Consider the following 16,146-nt stretch of genomic DNA (forward strand, 5'->3'; position numbering starts at 1 on the left):
AAAGCATTGGTTGGACTGGTTTTGAGCTCTCACTTCATTCCATTTGTGGCAAGACCTACCAAACATCATCCTTGCCAATGCTTTCCTTACATGTGAAATTGTTCATTATACATTAAGGCTGTGTCAAAAATATGCTGAATAAGAGTGAGGTGTAAATTCACTCTAGCATCGGTCAGTTCAGTGCAGTTACTTAACTTTTGCATGACAAGTTTATGAGCTGCTTTTGAACTAAATATTTATTGAATTCAAAATATAAACAATCAAATACAACACTGCAAAGATACTCATCACCTGAACCTGGAAACTCATCCAAGACTAATGGAAGCTCAGGACACAGAGGTGAACAAGAGCTTATAATGAAAGCAGAGCTTTCTAGGTCAAATAGAAAAGAAGCAAGAATGATACAAAAGTCTTTGAAGACAAGTCGGGAAGAAAATATTGCAGAGAAAGAGGAAGAACAGAGAAAGCATGAACCACTTCTCCTTCACTCAGAATGATCATCTATCTTAATCTAGGAAAATATTTTAGCTTCTCTCAAGTTAGAAAACGATGTCCTTAACCCTTTGTTCTCAGCAAGGAGCTTAATGGTACCTAGCTTGAGGCTTTCATCAGGTAGCATTCTTTTCAATTCCTGCTGAGCCATGATCTAACACAGTTCTAGTCTCTATGCCTTGATTTGACCTGCCTCTCAGAAAAGAGTCAAGTTCCTTCTTCCACTCCTCTTAAAAAAAACAAGTCCGCATGCACATACTCTGCCAAAAAAAGAAATCCATAATCACTCAGAAGTTCTCAGTCCTTTAAGACAGAATGGTCCAAGATAGTCATTAGGTGTTTTCCCACAAACACTATGTTCCAGGGAAGAATTGAAAAAAGACCAGAATTTGCACTGAAGCAACTTACACGGGAGAAAAGATTACAAACAAATAAATAAAACAATAGTCTGAAACGGTGACCCATTGCACTAAAAATCCATCAGGGAAGTGGGAGAATGAAGGCTTTAAATGTAGGTAATGACTCAACATGCACAGTATAAACTAGGTCAAGTAGAAAAGAAGCAAGAACCGTACAAAAATCTTTGAAGACAAGTTAGCTGAAATGGCTAAAACAGTCTATCAGCTTCTCAACTGCACAGTACTAGTAGGACAGACAAGTATTTTACTGTGCAGGAGTTGGTCTGGGTGCCATACTTCCCCTCCCCTCCAAATGTTCATCTCCATGTCACACTGCAATCCACTGATGTGGCCGCAGCTGGCTTCTGTGTCCTCCCAAAGCCACAGATCTGACCTGGCACTGGCAATCAGACAGCAGAGAGCAACACTTTGTTAAAAATAACACTGAGCTCCAAGTTGCATCCAATTAGCTCAAGCAGATTTCTCCACATTTCATACGGCTGTCATGCTAGATTCTGTTAAATATGGCAACAAATCCCATACAGAAGAATGTAGGGAGGGGGTGTCACAAACAGTGGTACAACATTCTTCTCTGCAAGCATTACAACTCTGTATTCTGCTGTTGCTATTCGAGGAGCATGCTCAGAATTCATGGTACAGGAGCACAAAAGCTGATGGATAACGTTTCCAATGCCAACTGACAAGAGTGTGCACAAACCCTTTTTTTGTGTTTGAATAGAGAGTAAGGTGTCTGCACGAGGAATAACCTTAAGGACACAGAGCAGTGAGAGCATCCTGGAGAAGAGCATGGGTAAATAAAGCTTGATCAAAACGGAGGAATGAGGTACATGGTTCATTCTCACACTGCTCTACATGCCCTGCAGCTTGGGGCTTCCCACAAAAGGACACTGCTCACAGTGGGATGAGCTCCTCCTGCATGGCCCTGCCAGCCCAGCCTGCTGGCTGCACCCTGCCTGTAGGGTCACTGCTGCCCCTGGGCCATGGGAATAGCATGCTTGCTGTCTGCAGGGACCTGCCTGCATGTAGGGTGCTTGCTTGTTCCTGGGACTCATCAGCTGACTTGAGCCTGGAGAACAAGAGAGCCTAACAGAGAGTGGTGGAGAGGAAAAGAGGAGTGGGGCCTTGTGATGTTCATCTTACAGATGAGCAGCCAGAAGTTGCTGGCTGATACTTGCCGAAGGGCTGAATGGCACTGAGTGATGAGGAACAGCAAACATATTCCAGAGACCCAACGAGAGATGAATTTGCTCACCAAATCATAGCTCCTCTCCAAAATCAAGGACCTGCTTTACACATTCTAAGTGCAAAGAATTAGTGAACACAAGACATAAATAGCTAGAAAGCCCAAACCCAAACACCTAGAACCATCAAAACAGATTCTCACCCTCCATGGAGAAACAGGATATATCTCCAGCACAGCCTCCCCAGAGCAGCTGGGCCCCAGGCACAGCCCACCTCATTCCAGAGAGCTCCGTGCCTCCGGAGTTATGGCTCAGCAGGACTGAACCCTGGGGCTGCCTGTTGGCTGAGAGCTCCTGCCATGGTCTGGCTCACAGCCCTCAGCAGTAACCCAGAAGTGATGGAAAATAGGTCACAGGCAGCTCCCCCAAAGCCAGCCAGCCCGCAGCTTTTGGGGTGAGGACAGGAAGCAAGAAATGGCTGCAGCCAGCTTTGTAAGCCAACAGCATCCACAGTTTATTAAAAGTATATATTAATGACAAAGAGAACAACAACTGTGTACTGGAAATATCACTCTTCAAGTATGCTCTTCCAGCGTTGCATCCACACATTTGTCTCTATGTGGCATTTACATTTAGAATAATTCACTGGAATAACAGTAGGAGACTGATTTACACTCACAGAGAAAATTAATTCAGAGCTAACAACATCATTCCCACCGCCTCACTGAGCAGAGAAGGCTGCAGTTATGTGCACCCGCAGGGAGCTGCAGCTGAAGGAGGGGAGCTCAGGAGATGCAACACACCAAGCAGACAGAAGGGTTGTGTGAGGTGGGAAACAAACCTGGGAGCCCCTGCACAGGTGAAGAACAGCCCTCCACCTTCCTCTCTTTGCCATAGCTGCCACTGCTGTGCTGCAGCACCCACCCACCCCGCTCTGAATGGCGTGCATCATTTATCAGCTGCTTGATCTACACAGGTCCCTGGGCAGCTGCCACAGTGAAATCCATAAGTGATGTCATCCCTCTTCTGCCCCAGCAGTGCCATTCTGCAGCTCTTTGCTGTGCTGAGGGATCCTCTCACGTCGTTGTGCTTATGGCTGTGGGCTGGTTTAACAGGAAGAGGGAAGGACAGGGGGGATTTAGCAAAAAGCAGACAATGACCCATTAGTATGAACTTCATAGTGGGAAAGAAACCAACAAAAAGCAACACCACAAACACGGGCCTGCAATGCCAAGCCTTACAGAGCCTAAGACCTTTGTGATTACATTACATTTATGAACAGGTAATGAAAGTGAATCTGCAGGGGGGAAAGAAAAGTAAAAATAGAGCATAAGGAAGAGAGGCAGAAAATATTTAAGGGGAGAAAGCACGCTTCATCTTCCTATAATAAAGAAAAATTAATAAAGGAAAGTGCTCAGCATATCAAAATGAAATCAGCAGTTTGGTACAATGCCACTAATGGCATTCCTGTTGTGAATGAAACCAGTTCCCAATTAGCCAAAGCAATGAACGAGTCCACAATTGAATCCAAAAGGAGACAGACAGCTCTTCAACTCTGCAGGTCACCCATGGTAACTCTCTCCACCAATAATGCGCTGAGTCACCCACCCAGGTTTCAAAAAGTTTTCAAATCCCACTTAGGAACTGAATGCCTTGCAGTGAGGCTTAAGAAAGAGCTCTCGGCTCCCTCGGTCAGCAGAGATATGGGGAAAAGGGGTGGCTCTACAGCTCTGCCTCCCATGGTAGCCCTTGCTCCGTGCCCACCATGCCTGTGTGCAGCACACCTCGCTCACTGAGCTACATTGCAGGTGGGAGGGATGGGGGAGTGGTGTAATGGTGAAATTGTGAAAATGATGGGAAAAACAGATAGAAAATAACATAAACCTATGGTCCTGACACAAAGCATGCTCCTTTGTTGGAAAGCACCTCTGCTGAACAAACAACTAATTCACTGGCTGTGCTCCAGTCACAGCTACTGATGTGGAAAGAAGCAGGCATGTCCTCCTACTCTATTTGTTGATTGTTTGCTCAGGTCTGATTACTCATCCATACAATCCTGTTTGCACTCATTTTTTTCAGATGGATGTCTTTGGAAATGCTATTTACTTTACAGCTGGACAGTGCTGAAAGTGGTGGGGGCCAACTCCAGTTTAGTCCCTTAAACCTTAGCACAATCTAAGCATGAAATCAACTGTAGCCATCAAAACTCCCAGTCAAATCCATTCTAGAATCCAGGCACGTTCTTCACTGTGTCCTCAGTAGGAGGTACTGGTTGGGAAGTCTGGTACGTCAATTACTGTTCATGCTGTTGTCCTCAAATATATTTGAGGCTGCATAGTATAGTACAGTCAACTCAGATCAGCAGTAACCTCAAGCAAACTTTCAATTCAACTGCAAAGATGAAACTACCACGTTCATCTCTACACCTACGTATTCTTACCCAGATGTGTAACAACCAAGGAAATTTGAGTAAACGAACCAGGAAATGAATACAATAGTTCTTTATTGTGGACAACATCTAACGTAGCAAATCTAGAAGGTAAAAGCAACATCAAAGAGTGTTAGTGCAGCTGACAGGCCTAACAAATGTGAATCTGAAAGGGCTTTTCAGTAAGACTTTATCTGTTTGTATTTGCTTTTAGGAGTGCATCTGCTCTCGCTGTTCAACACGAACAAACGTAGTTAGCACTGTTTAGACAAAGCCAGTGATTGGAAAATCATAATCAGATTTCAAATGAGAACCTTGAATTGAAAAAATTCCTCCCATGCCCTCTCAGAAGGCGTTATTCCTCCTCCTTCTGCAGCTACTCTCCAGGCACTTGGAGTTTCTTAATGCAGGTGCTGATGTTAGCTCCCAAGTCTCACGCTGCCCTCGTCTGCTTTAATTAAATTGATCCAGCTGTGACATTGGGCTTCACCTCTAAAACAACTACCTAAGAAAATTCACAGTACTGTGTCAGAAAACCAGGCTGTCATAGGCTCCTACACTGCTTTTTAAAGAAAGGAAAGAATGTAAACATGCTATAAGAACCTCCAGTTAATTTACATTTCCAAAATTGCAGTGCTTTTATGTCTCTACAGCTCAGCACACCCCTCAGAAGACTGAGAGCTTGGAAGCGAAGCTGCGAAAAAGCACAGAGCTTTCTTCCAGTCACAGTCTGGAAACAAGAAAATTGCACAATGCACCAAACTTTTCCTACCAGCCTGGGGAAGATCACTTTGTAAAGAGCAGCTACAGTCATCTTTATGAAGAACACTCAATAGGAAATAAAACGATTCACATCAGAGATGACTTTCAAACGTTGCACCCGCTCAGGCCAACTTTGCAACTTCTTTATACTACTTTCACAACAGTCAAACTTGCAGCAGAAAGAGGCAAGGGAGCTCCTTATGATGGACTAATTTGTGTTATAAATTTAATGATAAAGAATGAAGAATTATTTTGATAACGGTTCAGATGCAGCCACCTTTGGTTAAGATAAAACTATTTGAGAGTAGAACTTGAAGTGAGGCCCATCTCCTACAGCTATGGCTGATCAATACAACGAACACAGGCTCACAGTGCACACACCACTGCCAGCAAAGCCAGCAGAAGGAGCCACTGCCTGGCACTTCTGAAAAGCAGGTTGCTTATGTAAGTGTCTGAAGACAGATTTAACAGGCTAACTTTGAACATTTAAATTTGAAAAATGTGACCTTTCTTTCTTTCCCAGAATTCTGCATAATGTTATACATCTAGTCTTTATCTTTGTGAAGCTATCCAGGCTGACACGTGGCTTATATCTATGACCTTGTACCACAGAAGTAATGAATGCCATGAGAAGGCTCTCAATTGCTCTTGTGCATTTATCAAGTGTAAGTCTCAAGAGGCAATAAGATTGTTTCATTGACATTATTTCAAATGACCAGCCTTCATGCAACATGTAACAGAATTGGTTTCATACTAGGGCTACAGTCTTCTCATTAACAGTACTGGCAGAAATGTTTCACCTTTCAGAAATCCCTCTGCCCCTATTTTACTTTAATCTCAGTTCTAAGAAAATCCCTGAGATCAAGCTGGCAAATATTTCCAAAGGGAAAACAGGAAATCAAGGATTTACGTTATTTAACTGCAATTGCCATGACAGCTTGGGGATCAAGCTTTTTGTAGTGCACATCTTTGGGTCACACAACGCTGCACAAAGGAGGCAGAACTCAGCTCTGAGCGGCCACGGTGATCCCTCCTTCGTGTTAATGAGAACAGATCTGAGAGAGCAGCTCCAAACAAACTACAGGAGAGATGCCTGACGTGGCCAAGCGCTACTCCATCTTTCTGTTCTGAGCGAACAAAGGCAGGAGAGCATCTCCACTGGTAGACAGGTGCAGGATAGCCACAGTAATTCAGTTTAGAGGGACCTTACGGAGGGAAATAAGATGGAAATGTCAAATTCACTCAGATATTGGATATTTACATTTCTGGGAGTGCAGACTTCACTGTAAAAGTCCAAGACTGATTGGTTTTGCTTTCTAATACTGATAGTCACATGTATAGAAGACCAGCTCTATAAACAGATGGGTGAAGGACGCTGGAGCATAGAGACCTAGAGAAGACTGTACCTGTCCTGGTACGGCTGGATTGTGTTCCCTCCAGTCAGCAACACTACCTGTTATATGTGAAAATGAAAGAGACTGCACCGAAATTTCAAACTGTAGGTGGACAGCAAAACTCTTAGGAAATATATTTAAAAAGTCAAGGACAAGTCTAGCAGCCTTACGCAGTCAATACTGTTCATGCTGTAGTAGGAAGAGAGCTGCCTGTCAGCAGCTACCTGCTCCCTGGGAATCCGACGATGCAGAATAAATTACTGCAGGCCAATTATAATTAACCTTAGATGCTGAACTTGTTGATTGATGTATTTCAACAAGTTTTCAAATATCATGAAAGAAACAGACTTCACATTCAACAGTTCCGAGTTTCCCAGAAAACTGGCGTAAGGTACATTATTAGAAGAGACTTCATAACATTCAGCTTCAGGTCTGAATTAGAGCTGAACATGTCAGATGCAACCTTATGCTACAGCAAGAAAACTCTTCCAAGGGAAACAGTATTCCTCTTGGAATAATTCCTTTTGAAGCCATAATTAATCATCTCCTTTAAAAGAAGAAAGCATTCTGGCAAGGTCACGTTGGTCAGCGCTCCTCTAATCATTAAATTAATTACTTAAAATGTTTACTGGAAGCTGCAACACAGAAATAAGAATAGCAAAATTGGTAAGATCAGCAGTTCAGCAAAATCACAAGTCTGAGATGCTGTGTGCGTTCTGAACCGTGAATTCAAAACGGCACATTAGCACTTGCAAATCATTGGACAGAAATAATCTTTTGGATGCTCTGGAGGTGTGCATAAAAGCTAACCTCAGCTGAAGATGGCAAAATTAAGACACAGGTGTATATTAACGCAGGCAGCAACATAATCTCAATAGTCTCAATTATAAAAAGAAAATCACTGCTGATTAGCAGCAACTAAATTGAGCAAGATCTCTTAAAAAGGTAAGAGAGGGTAAAGCAGGTGAAGCCTTTCCCACGCTTACACGATGCACAGCCAAACACAGCACTACCTAAGGCACATGTCAGAAAAGGGACATTCTTCTGGAAGGAGGTGGGTGAAGCAGTCAAAACAATATCTGGAAACTTGATGTGAATGTGTAGCTTTGCAAAACCAAGGCTGATACAAGGACAGTGCCTTCCAGAGCAATTCAGATTGCACGTTCCAGTGTACAGCTGGCCAACAAACCTGAAGTTCTTCATAGAATCACAAGGTTGGAAACGACCCATAACATCATCTAGTCCAACTGCCTCCTCATCATCATTGACACCACAAGCACTAAATTGCTTGAGCTTATAAAATAAACATAATAAGGCAAAGATGACAAATCTGACCTTTCCTGTGATTACCTCCCCAAAATAAAAAAAATAATTCCACAGTGCTGCTGTTATTGTTTACATTTAAGAGATGATTCTTGTTTAGGTCCTATATGCCAATATAATGAGAATAGGAAAATGCTTTGGTTGTTATTAAATGAAATAGCAAAATTAAAAATGAAAACAGGACTGATGGAAAGCTGGGCTAACTAACCAAAGTCAGCACACCAGTCACCCATGCTGAAGAAGCAGTTGATTGAAAGCAGTTTTTTTCCCTTTGGTAAATTCACGTCTTTAATCTACTGCACAGAATTGGATGCTTATGAGTTCCCAACCCTTAGCCTTTCCAAAACAGAGGAGTTGTCACATCCAGAAGGGATTAAAAAAACAAAACCAGCCCAGAAACACAACAGTATTCTGGACTGCACCAAAAGAAGCATGGCCAGCAGGTCAGGGAGGTGGTCCTGCCCCTCTGCTCTGTGCTGTGAGGCCTCACCTGGAGCACTGCGTCCAGATGTGGAGTCCTCAGCACAGGAGAGACATGGAGCTGTTGGAGCACGTCCAGAGGAGGGCCACAGAAATGATGCCAGGGATGGAACAGCTCTCCTACAGGACAGGCTGAGAGAGCTGGGGCTGAGCAGATGGAGAAGAGAAGGCAGGGGGAGAGCTGAGGGCAGCCTGTCAGTATCTAAAGGGGAGCGACAGGAAAGAAGGGGGCAGACTCTTTAGCAGGGTCTGTGGTGACAGGACAAGGGGAAATGGTTTCAAAGCTAAAAGAGGGGAGATTTAGGTTGTATATAAGGAAAAAATGAGGGCGATGAGACACTGGCACAGGTTGCCCAAAGATGTGGTGGATGCCCCATTCCTGCAGACACCCAAGGTCAGGCAGGATGGGGCTCTGAGCACTGATGGAGCTGCAGGTGTCCCTGTGCATTGCAGGGGAGTTGGACCAGATGTTTTTAGGAGTCCCTTCCAACTCTAAGGATTCTGTGATTCTATGATTCTATGTTCTGGCTTTCCCAACTTCTCTCCAGCCACAATGGTCATCTGCCTGACTGATGGAGGAAGAAGAAACAAAAAACCTAACCCCCACACCACCTACAAAAGGTACGCAATGTATAAAATATACCTCTATCCTCAAATACACTCTGTGATTTATTACTTACAGAATGATTTGCTCCTTCAGTGCCTGAAGTCGCTTTCTCAGAACTAAAGTAAATGGCAAAGGATTTCTTCCAGGAGCATCATGCCAAGTGAAATTAAGTTTAAATTAACCTTGTTTTCCAAAAGTCTTAAACATGACGCATGTTCATGCAGAATGATAAATTTAAGTGTTCAGTTTCTTCTGTTCAGTTTCCCCTGTGTTTAGTTACGGCAGAGCAGGCACTGCTGGAAGCGCTATACCCTGTGCCTGCTCTTACAAATTTCCCTTACAAGTCTGCTCCTGCTGGTAATGCTGAATTTTAAAATGCCTTTCTGAATGTCAGTGCTTAAAGTTACGTATCAGCATCCCCCACACTGCATATTCCTCCGAGGCTGCTCTGTGTGCACTCTGAGCGTGGATGAGGCAGCACATACTCATACTGTACTCCCAGCACCCCTGGCCAGGAAGCAGTTCAGAGATGGGAACAGCAACTTTACTGAACTTCTTGTTCCACTTGCACCAAATATTGCCACGTGCCAATAGATGGCACTTTTACCATAAAATACGACCTATGTTCTGGAGTTCAGGAGTGCACATATAAGTCTTACACAATTAATGCTGGGGTTTGCTTTCCTAATTTCATGTTATAGACTGTCAGCTAAACATATGAGGTAGATTCAGATTTTTATATACTCATGAAAGTTATATTAGCATTATTTGTATTTGTCTTTAAACAGAGTAGGATAATGAAACCCCCCGACAACTGGGGACACTATTTTACAAGTAGAATCATAGAATCATAGAATCACCGGGTTGGAAAAGACCTAAAAGATCATCCAGTACTGCATTTTACAAAATCAGATCTCACTGATGCACAGCTAAGTACAATAACTCTATGTGCTTTTCCATACATTTCCTTTAGTGATAAAAACCACAGCTGCATACCAAAACCAACCCTCTGCAAGCCAAACAAGCCTCTGAAATACACCTTGTAGTCCCAAGGTCTGAATCTCAGATGGGACAGGAGCACAAGAAACGTGCCTCTCACACAGGCTGCCAACAAGAAAGAAAACAACTCGTTTTCTTAAAACTAGTTGTCTATAAACAAAAGTTCCAAGTGTGCAGATGAGAAAAACAATGGTGAATGCATCTACACAGGACCAGTAGAGAAAGAACTTGGAGACGTGTAGCAGGGACCTGACCTCCCTCCCTTCCCCACCTTCACCTACCAAAGATCTCAACGGCTAAGCAGAGACTCCCTGCTGCTGGATGAATCCAAACCTGGATATCTTGTATGGAAGTATCTGTTGCTATAATGTGCAGATGATACCCAGAGAATCGTTTAATTTTTCTCTGCTAGAAACTGTTTCTTTTATAGAATCCTTCTGTGCTCCTTCCTTCCTGACACTGCATGTGAGACAGAGTGCAGTGCTAACAGGTCAGAGGAAGATGCTGTCAGCACAGCTTTAGTTGAAATACAGATTCGAAAAGAACAGTGAGGTGTAGAGAACTGGAAGACTGTTCATTAACATTCATACAAACCAAAAGTTTAATTTCCGTATAATACAATGCAAGAACTCAAGTCAGCTAAATGTTAACATTCAAAAATCTTAGGTGATCACAGAGGCAGACAGAGCTTGAAGATCTGCCATGAGACCTTGGACAGACCCATACCACTTGGCATAGCTATTGCTTCCTCAAAATATGCTAGATTTATCTTTTAAGGCTACTGAATCAAATCATAAAAGTGCAGCTTTACTCTTGGATATCAAAATCTTTTGAGAACAGACTCTCCTGGCTCAAATCCTATGGGCTGATAATCTTAGTATTTTAATTGCATATTTCAAAATGAGGTGCCCAGGGAAACAAAAGCAATCACCCCATATTCCTAAACAAATGATTTTCTTCTGACAGAAAGCTGCTCCAAGAGCAGGGTACAGTTCAGGCATATTTAAAAAAAAATTATGCAACAACAGGAATAGCTGTAAGTATCTGTGTGTTCTAAGTTGGCTGATGACATAACCTGGATGAAGTGTAAACACAGAATCCGTCCGTGCAGATTGTATTTCCGTGAAATCAAGCTGCTGCCTTGTTTTCATGTTCAACTGAATGGTTCTGTGCAGTCGCACCTTCCTCTAAGTGAAGGCACAGCTGTTGTCCCCGTCTCATAGATTTTATATGTGGCATTCCTCTACACCAGAAGCCCAACTTCATTTCTGTGTGACAGACTATGCAACGCGGGGTTATTAACTCAGAGGACAACACTGAAGTTATCAATAAAGGAAAGAGTCCCTCAGGAGATTACTGTCAAAAGAAATAAATTCCTTCCTCCAATAGGAACAACAACCCCTAAAACAAATCCCCAGAAGGTGTCTGTCCTGCCTGGAAAGCCATTTACCCCAGCTGTGGCAGTGACCAGTGCTCTCAGCATCTCAAACATTTGTTTTATTTGACAAGTACAGAGTATGTAAAGAGAGACAAGAGGAGGAAGAGAAGCAGCAAGGCTGGGCACGTGCTGCTTGCAGCACTGCTGTGCACACCAAGGCAGCTCTGCAGCGTCCCTCCTTAATTCCTGCAGATTTTCCCCAGAAGAGGCGACGGAAGATCCTGGCCAACTGATATATATTTTTTAACAAAACCCAGAATTTAGGGGCATAAGAGAACAGTTAGAGTATTGCTGCTGTATTCTAAAGGAGCTTTAGCGGAGGATTATTCTAGTGATTAAACCAGTGAGCGAGGCATGTACTGGGGATCATGGAGGTTTATCGTGCTGCAAAATGCATGAAAAAGAAATAATCAGGATGCATTTTAAGTCCACAAAGCCGTGTGAATGCAGCACACACACATTTATATTTGACACGCTGCATTCAGAGCATGCGGCACATATTATCAGCCTGACCTAGGTGGCAGTGCCACAGCCTAGAAAAGCAAAATGATTAACAGACCTCAGCACTTGGGCTTGATGGAAACAGACATCCCTGCCAGCAATGCTTTTCAGGGCAATGGCACACATGCAAAGAAAAGACACCTCAGGTCATTCAGTTTGTGCTTTCTACTGACAAAATATCCCAAGGTGCACTGGAAAAGCTTTACAAATCACCAGTTTGTTGAGATGAACAAATGGTGCTGAACTCTGCTATCCCCTCCTCCAGATTCTGCAGTGCTCACAATAAGACCAAGGATGAGGAGAATGGGGACCAGCATCACAGCCAGCTGCATCCTCCCGATCTTCCCCTGCCTCAGTTTCGCTGAGCTCCAAGTTCCACCAGACTACAGACAGTCGTGGAGGCTGTCATACAGCTGACTTTGAGCCATTAGACAAGCAAATGATGCATATGAATCTCTTTACAATCCTGTTTCCTCCCACCTTGATTAATTACGTTTCTGTCTGCCTCCTTTCCTTTCGAGCCCAAATGCAAGGCACACACTCTGAAAGTGGGACGCTTTTCCTCTCTGAACACAGCAGGTGCAGCTCTACAGAAGGCAGGAAACGCTACCATTCCTAGACTGTGTTCCTGGCGCCTGCTTATCTTTCCTGCTGAAAACCTAGCGGATGTCAAAGTGTATCAGAACTTACACAATCCCCTTGACTCCAGTGTCCTTTGCTTGCGAATGCAGCCTGAGCTTGTTTGAACTGGAAATCTTTCTTGGGAGTAATTGCTCTGTACACAGCACTGTCTCCAATTGATTCCAGGACATTTTCCAAGTTGTTTGAGTTTTCACTGCTAACCTCACAGCAATCTTAAAAAATTGAATCAATTCTCGTCACCAAATTGCACAGATCCTTGGTTCTGTAATTTCACAACTGTGTAATGCCAATGGCAAGGCAATCAAAGCAAGCACAACTGTGCTCGCCTGGGTTCAGCACAGCGTGGCATTTCCAGTCTCATACTGATTAGAAATTCCTTTCAGCGATGAAGGAAAAGTGCTCTCCTCATACACATCTCTCAGTGGTGAACAGACTGAAATTAGGTGGGAAGGATGAAGACAGATTCATAGCTAGACAAGGGATTAGCAGGGAAATTATGAAAAACAGGCTGGCACACAAATGCATACACTATGATCACCAGTATTCCCACTCCAAAAACACACGACAGCCTCCCCTGAGGTTAGCCTTCCTGTTTTTCACCCCAGGTGACAGCAATGTTATAGGCAAAATACATGAGTTTTTACTTGTACTCATCATTGCTCATCACATTCTGCAGTGGCTGGGATCACCAGAGGTACAATTTGTTATGCAGGCAGACGGCTTGTGTGCAGACACCTGGAGTCCAGCAATGTTTGGCACTCAGATGCTATGGTCCAAGAGAGTCACGGTTCCAAAGACTCCACCACTCAATCTACAACTTCATTGTTGAAACAACTCTGTTTCAATGCAGCCTTTAGGAAGCAGAGAAGCTTATTATCAGGATGTTATCCCCAGCAGTGTGTTCTCAGACTGGTAGAAGAGATTAGGGATTGAGGAAGAAGTCAGTACATTTTTTGCAGCTCCAAAATTATGTCAACTGAAGAATTAGCCTGGAAATCACAAGAAGGCTTCTATGCTCCCCAGTGGCAACTTTACAGCACAGCTATTGTACAAAACACTGGGTATTCCGGGCTGTCACATACCTGCTCACACCCCAGCAATTGCTAGAACATGTGAAAAGCTGACCAACAAAATCACAGTCCCAAGTGAGAGCCAAGTTTGGTCTGTGTGAAGTGGCTTCTATTGCTATTATTATTTTCCCATTCCTCTGGGGGAATAGAAATAGTAGGAACTCCACCTTACTGTAATTGATGCTACTTGCTCAACTGAGCATCTATCTTCTTCCTTACAATAATAACAATTAGATCTCCCTTTTGAAAGCAGATTGAAATACAACTGCAGGAAGATGGAATTGCTGTAGGATTTTATGCTTGTATCTAAGTCAGCTTTCTGTCAGTATCTCCCTAGGCACAAAAAGCTACATCTTTGGCACTGTGACAGTCAGAATTTATTATCTAGAAATGGGAGTTTTAGGCAGAACAAAGTCCTCATGCTAAAATCTCTGCTATCTCCTCCATCCAGAAAACAACAAAAGCCCAGATGATACAGTGTGCATAGAGATTCCAAAGCAGACACTGTCCTTAAGCCACCACAGATGCAAAATGCCACCAGGAGTCAGTAGCAAGATAAGCAAGTATGCAGAACTGCCTGGCAGACTCACAGGTGACCTCTTCTACTCAAAAACAGACAGCAACAGTTTTATGTAATATTAAAAAGTAAAGGGGAGGATGCCCCCAAAAGGGCCCATAGCATAAAACATCCCCTTCCCACCCCCTCAATTATTCATTTACAGTCAGACATCAGTGAGCGAGGCTGTTACCATGCTCAAGCAAATTCTTGCTTTCCTCAATGGGATGTGGAAAAAAGCAAACTAAGGCCAAACATACCACTGAACAGGAGGAGAGGCAGAGTACCAAGCATCACACTATTGTGTTACTCCAAGTGACATCATTTTCTTCTCCTTTACTACAGCACATCTACAAATCTGCAGAAAAATTATTTTCTGCTTTTAAGAAGGAGACTAAAAATGTGTACTCAGCCTAAATCCCTTTCCACCCATCTCCATAATACCTCTATGAGTCAGAGAGGTCTCTTTCTCTGATGAGGCAGAATCCACATCCCCCATATACTGGGGTGGGGGAGCAGAGTGTTCTCTGAACACATCCCCAACAGTGCAGCAACAGAGTAAGGCTCCCACAATATGTCTCTCTTTGTTCTTCTACCACTTTAATTCAGTTTTTCTAAGAAAAAAAAAAGAATGCAAGAATCATCCCCTAAAACTACAAATGCTGTGGTATCTGAACTTAAGACACTCTAGAATTCCTCCTTATCCAGCAGCTTTCCTCCTAGGGATTAATGGGTAAGGGACTGATGCAGTGAAGAGAGGCTCTTTGACCAAATCAGCACACTCCTTACCCCTGTCTCAGACATAGGCTTTTGCAAAGTGATGCCAGCAAGGCGTTCAGCTTGTTTTCCTAATCCTATCCCAGGAAAGGAGCATGGCTCCCCACTCACACCCACAGCACGCTGTAGGTGGGGCAGCTTCCCTCCTGCTGCTACCTAGTTGAATATAATCCCCAGCAATCCTCTCTGTAGTGAAAGTATTTGAGTAGCAAGACATGAAGCCACATAAATAGGTTCCAGAGACCAGTTTGAAACAACTCAAGAACTGGAACAAGCCCCTTTACTCTCTGACCAATGGATGGCATTTATCCAGCGGTGAGAAGCATATAAACTCTGACTTGAGAGTCCAACTTTAAAATTCTGTTCCTAGGCTCCATGGTCTAGTGGTCCCAGTGGGAAGGCTGCTGACAGCTGGCTTCAGTTTTCTCTTGCTCCAGAGATTAATTTTTATTTCCCTCCATCTTTTCCAGTTATCTCCCTGTTGCAAGACAACTAAATCTGCAGATGTATGCAGGGACTTAGAAAAACACAACACATGGAAACAGCCTCTGAAGCTTCTGAGGAGAATCTGGAATCCTCAAACCCCATGGGCACATACTACCACTTTTAGTGGCTGTTGACCCGTGTTAGAGGAAGAATGGGATCAGGAAGGCAAGAAAACACAGACACAGCACAGCGCTGCTGGAAGACAAGCCACCAAAATCTGCATGTGCCACTAACCACTAAGCAGTGCCCTGCTGCTGAAACATTCCCTGATAGCACTTGGCATCTGGATTCTGTCTCACACACTACAGATGGACGATGTCAGTAAAAAGATTAAATGCTGTCATATCTAAATTAGTCACGAGCGATGCGTTTTGTTACTTTATGGAACAGTAGGAAGGCTCTCCACAGATAAGTTCCCCAAGACTAGGCATTAAGTCTCCTAGAACCCTACACAATTTAGGTCTTGCTCCCTGCATGACTCACATAGTTCAAATATCTGTGAGACCATCTGGACAAACAACTGAGTTCTCCACTAGTCACAAATCAAACATCTACAAATTTCAGTGGATGTGGAAAGGGGCTGTAAAGTCT

At 43.5% G+C, this 16,146-nt stretch overlaps 1 protein-coding gene across 1 annotated transcript in view; it reads right to left on the reverse strand.

Moving 5' to 3' along the window:
• The window catches only part of LOC122161486, a 109,529-nt gene that overhangs the window by 37,401 nt on the left and 55,982 nt on the right, over window positions 1-16,146 (reverse strand). The window lies entirely within an intron of this gene.

This window comes from Centrocercus urophasianus, unplaced genomic scaffold (assembly GCF_019232065.1).
Source record: "Centrocercus urophasianus isolate 14NV4802_14NV808 unplaced genomic scaffold, USGS_Curo_1.0 seq_19, whole genome shotgun sequence".
NCBI classification, from domain to species: domain Eukaryota; kingdom Metazoa; phylum Chordata; class Aves; order Galliformes; family Phasianidae; genus Centrocercus; species Centrocercus urophasianus.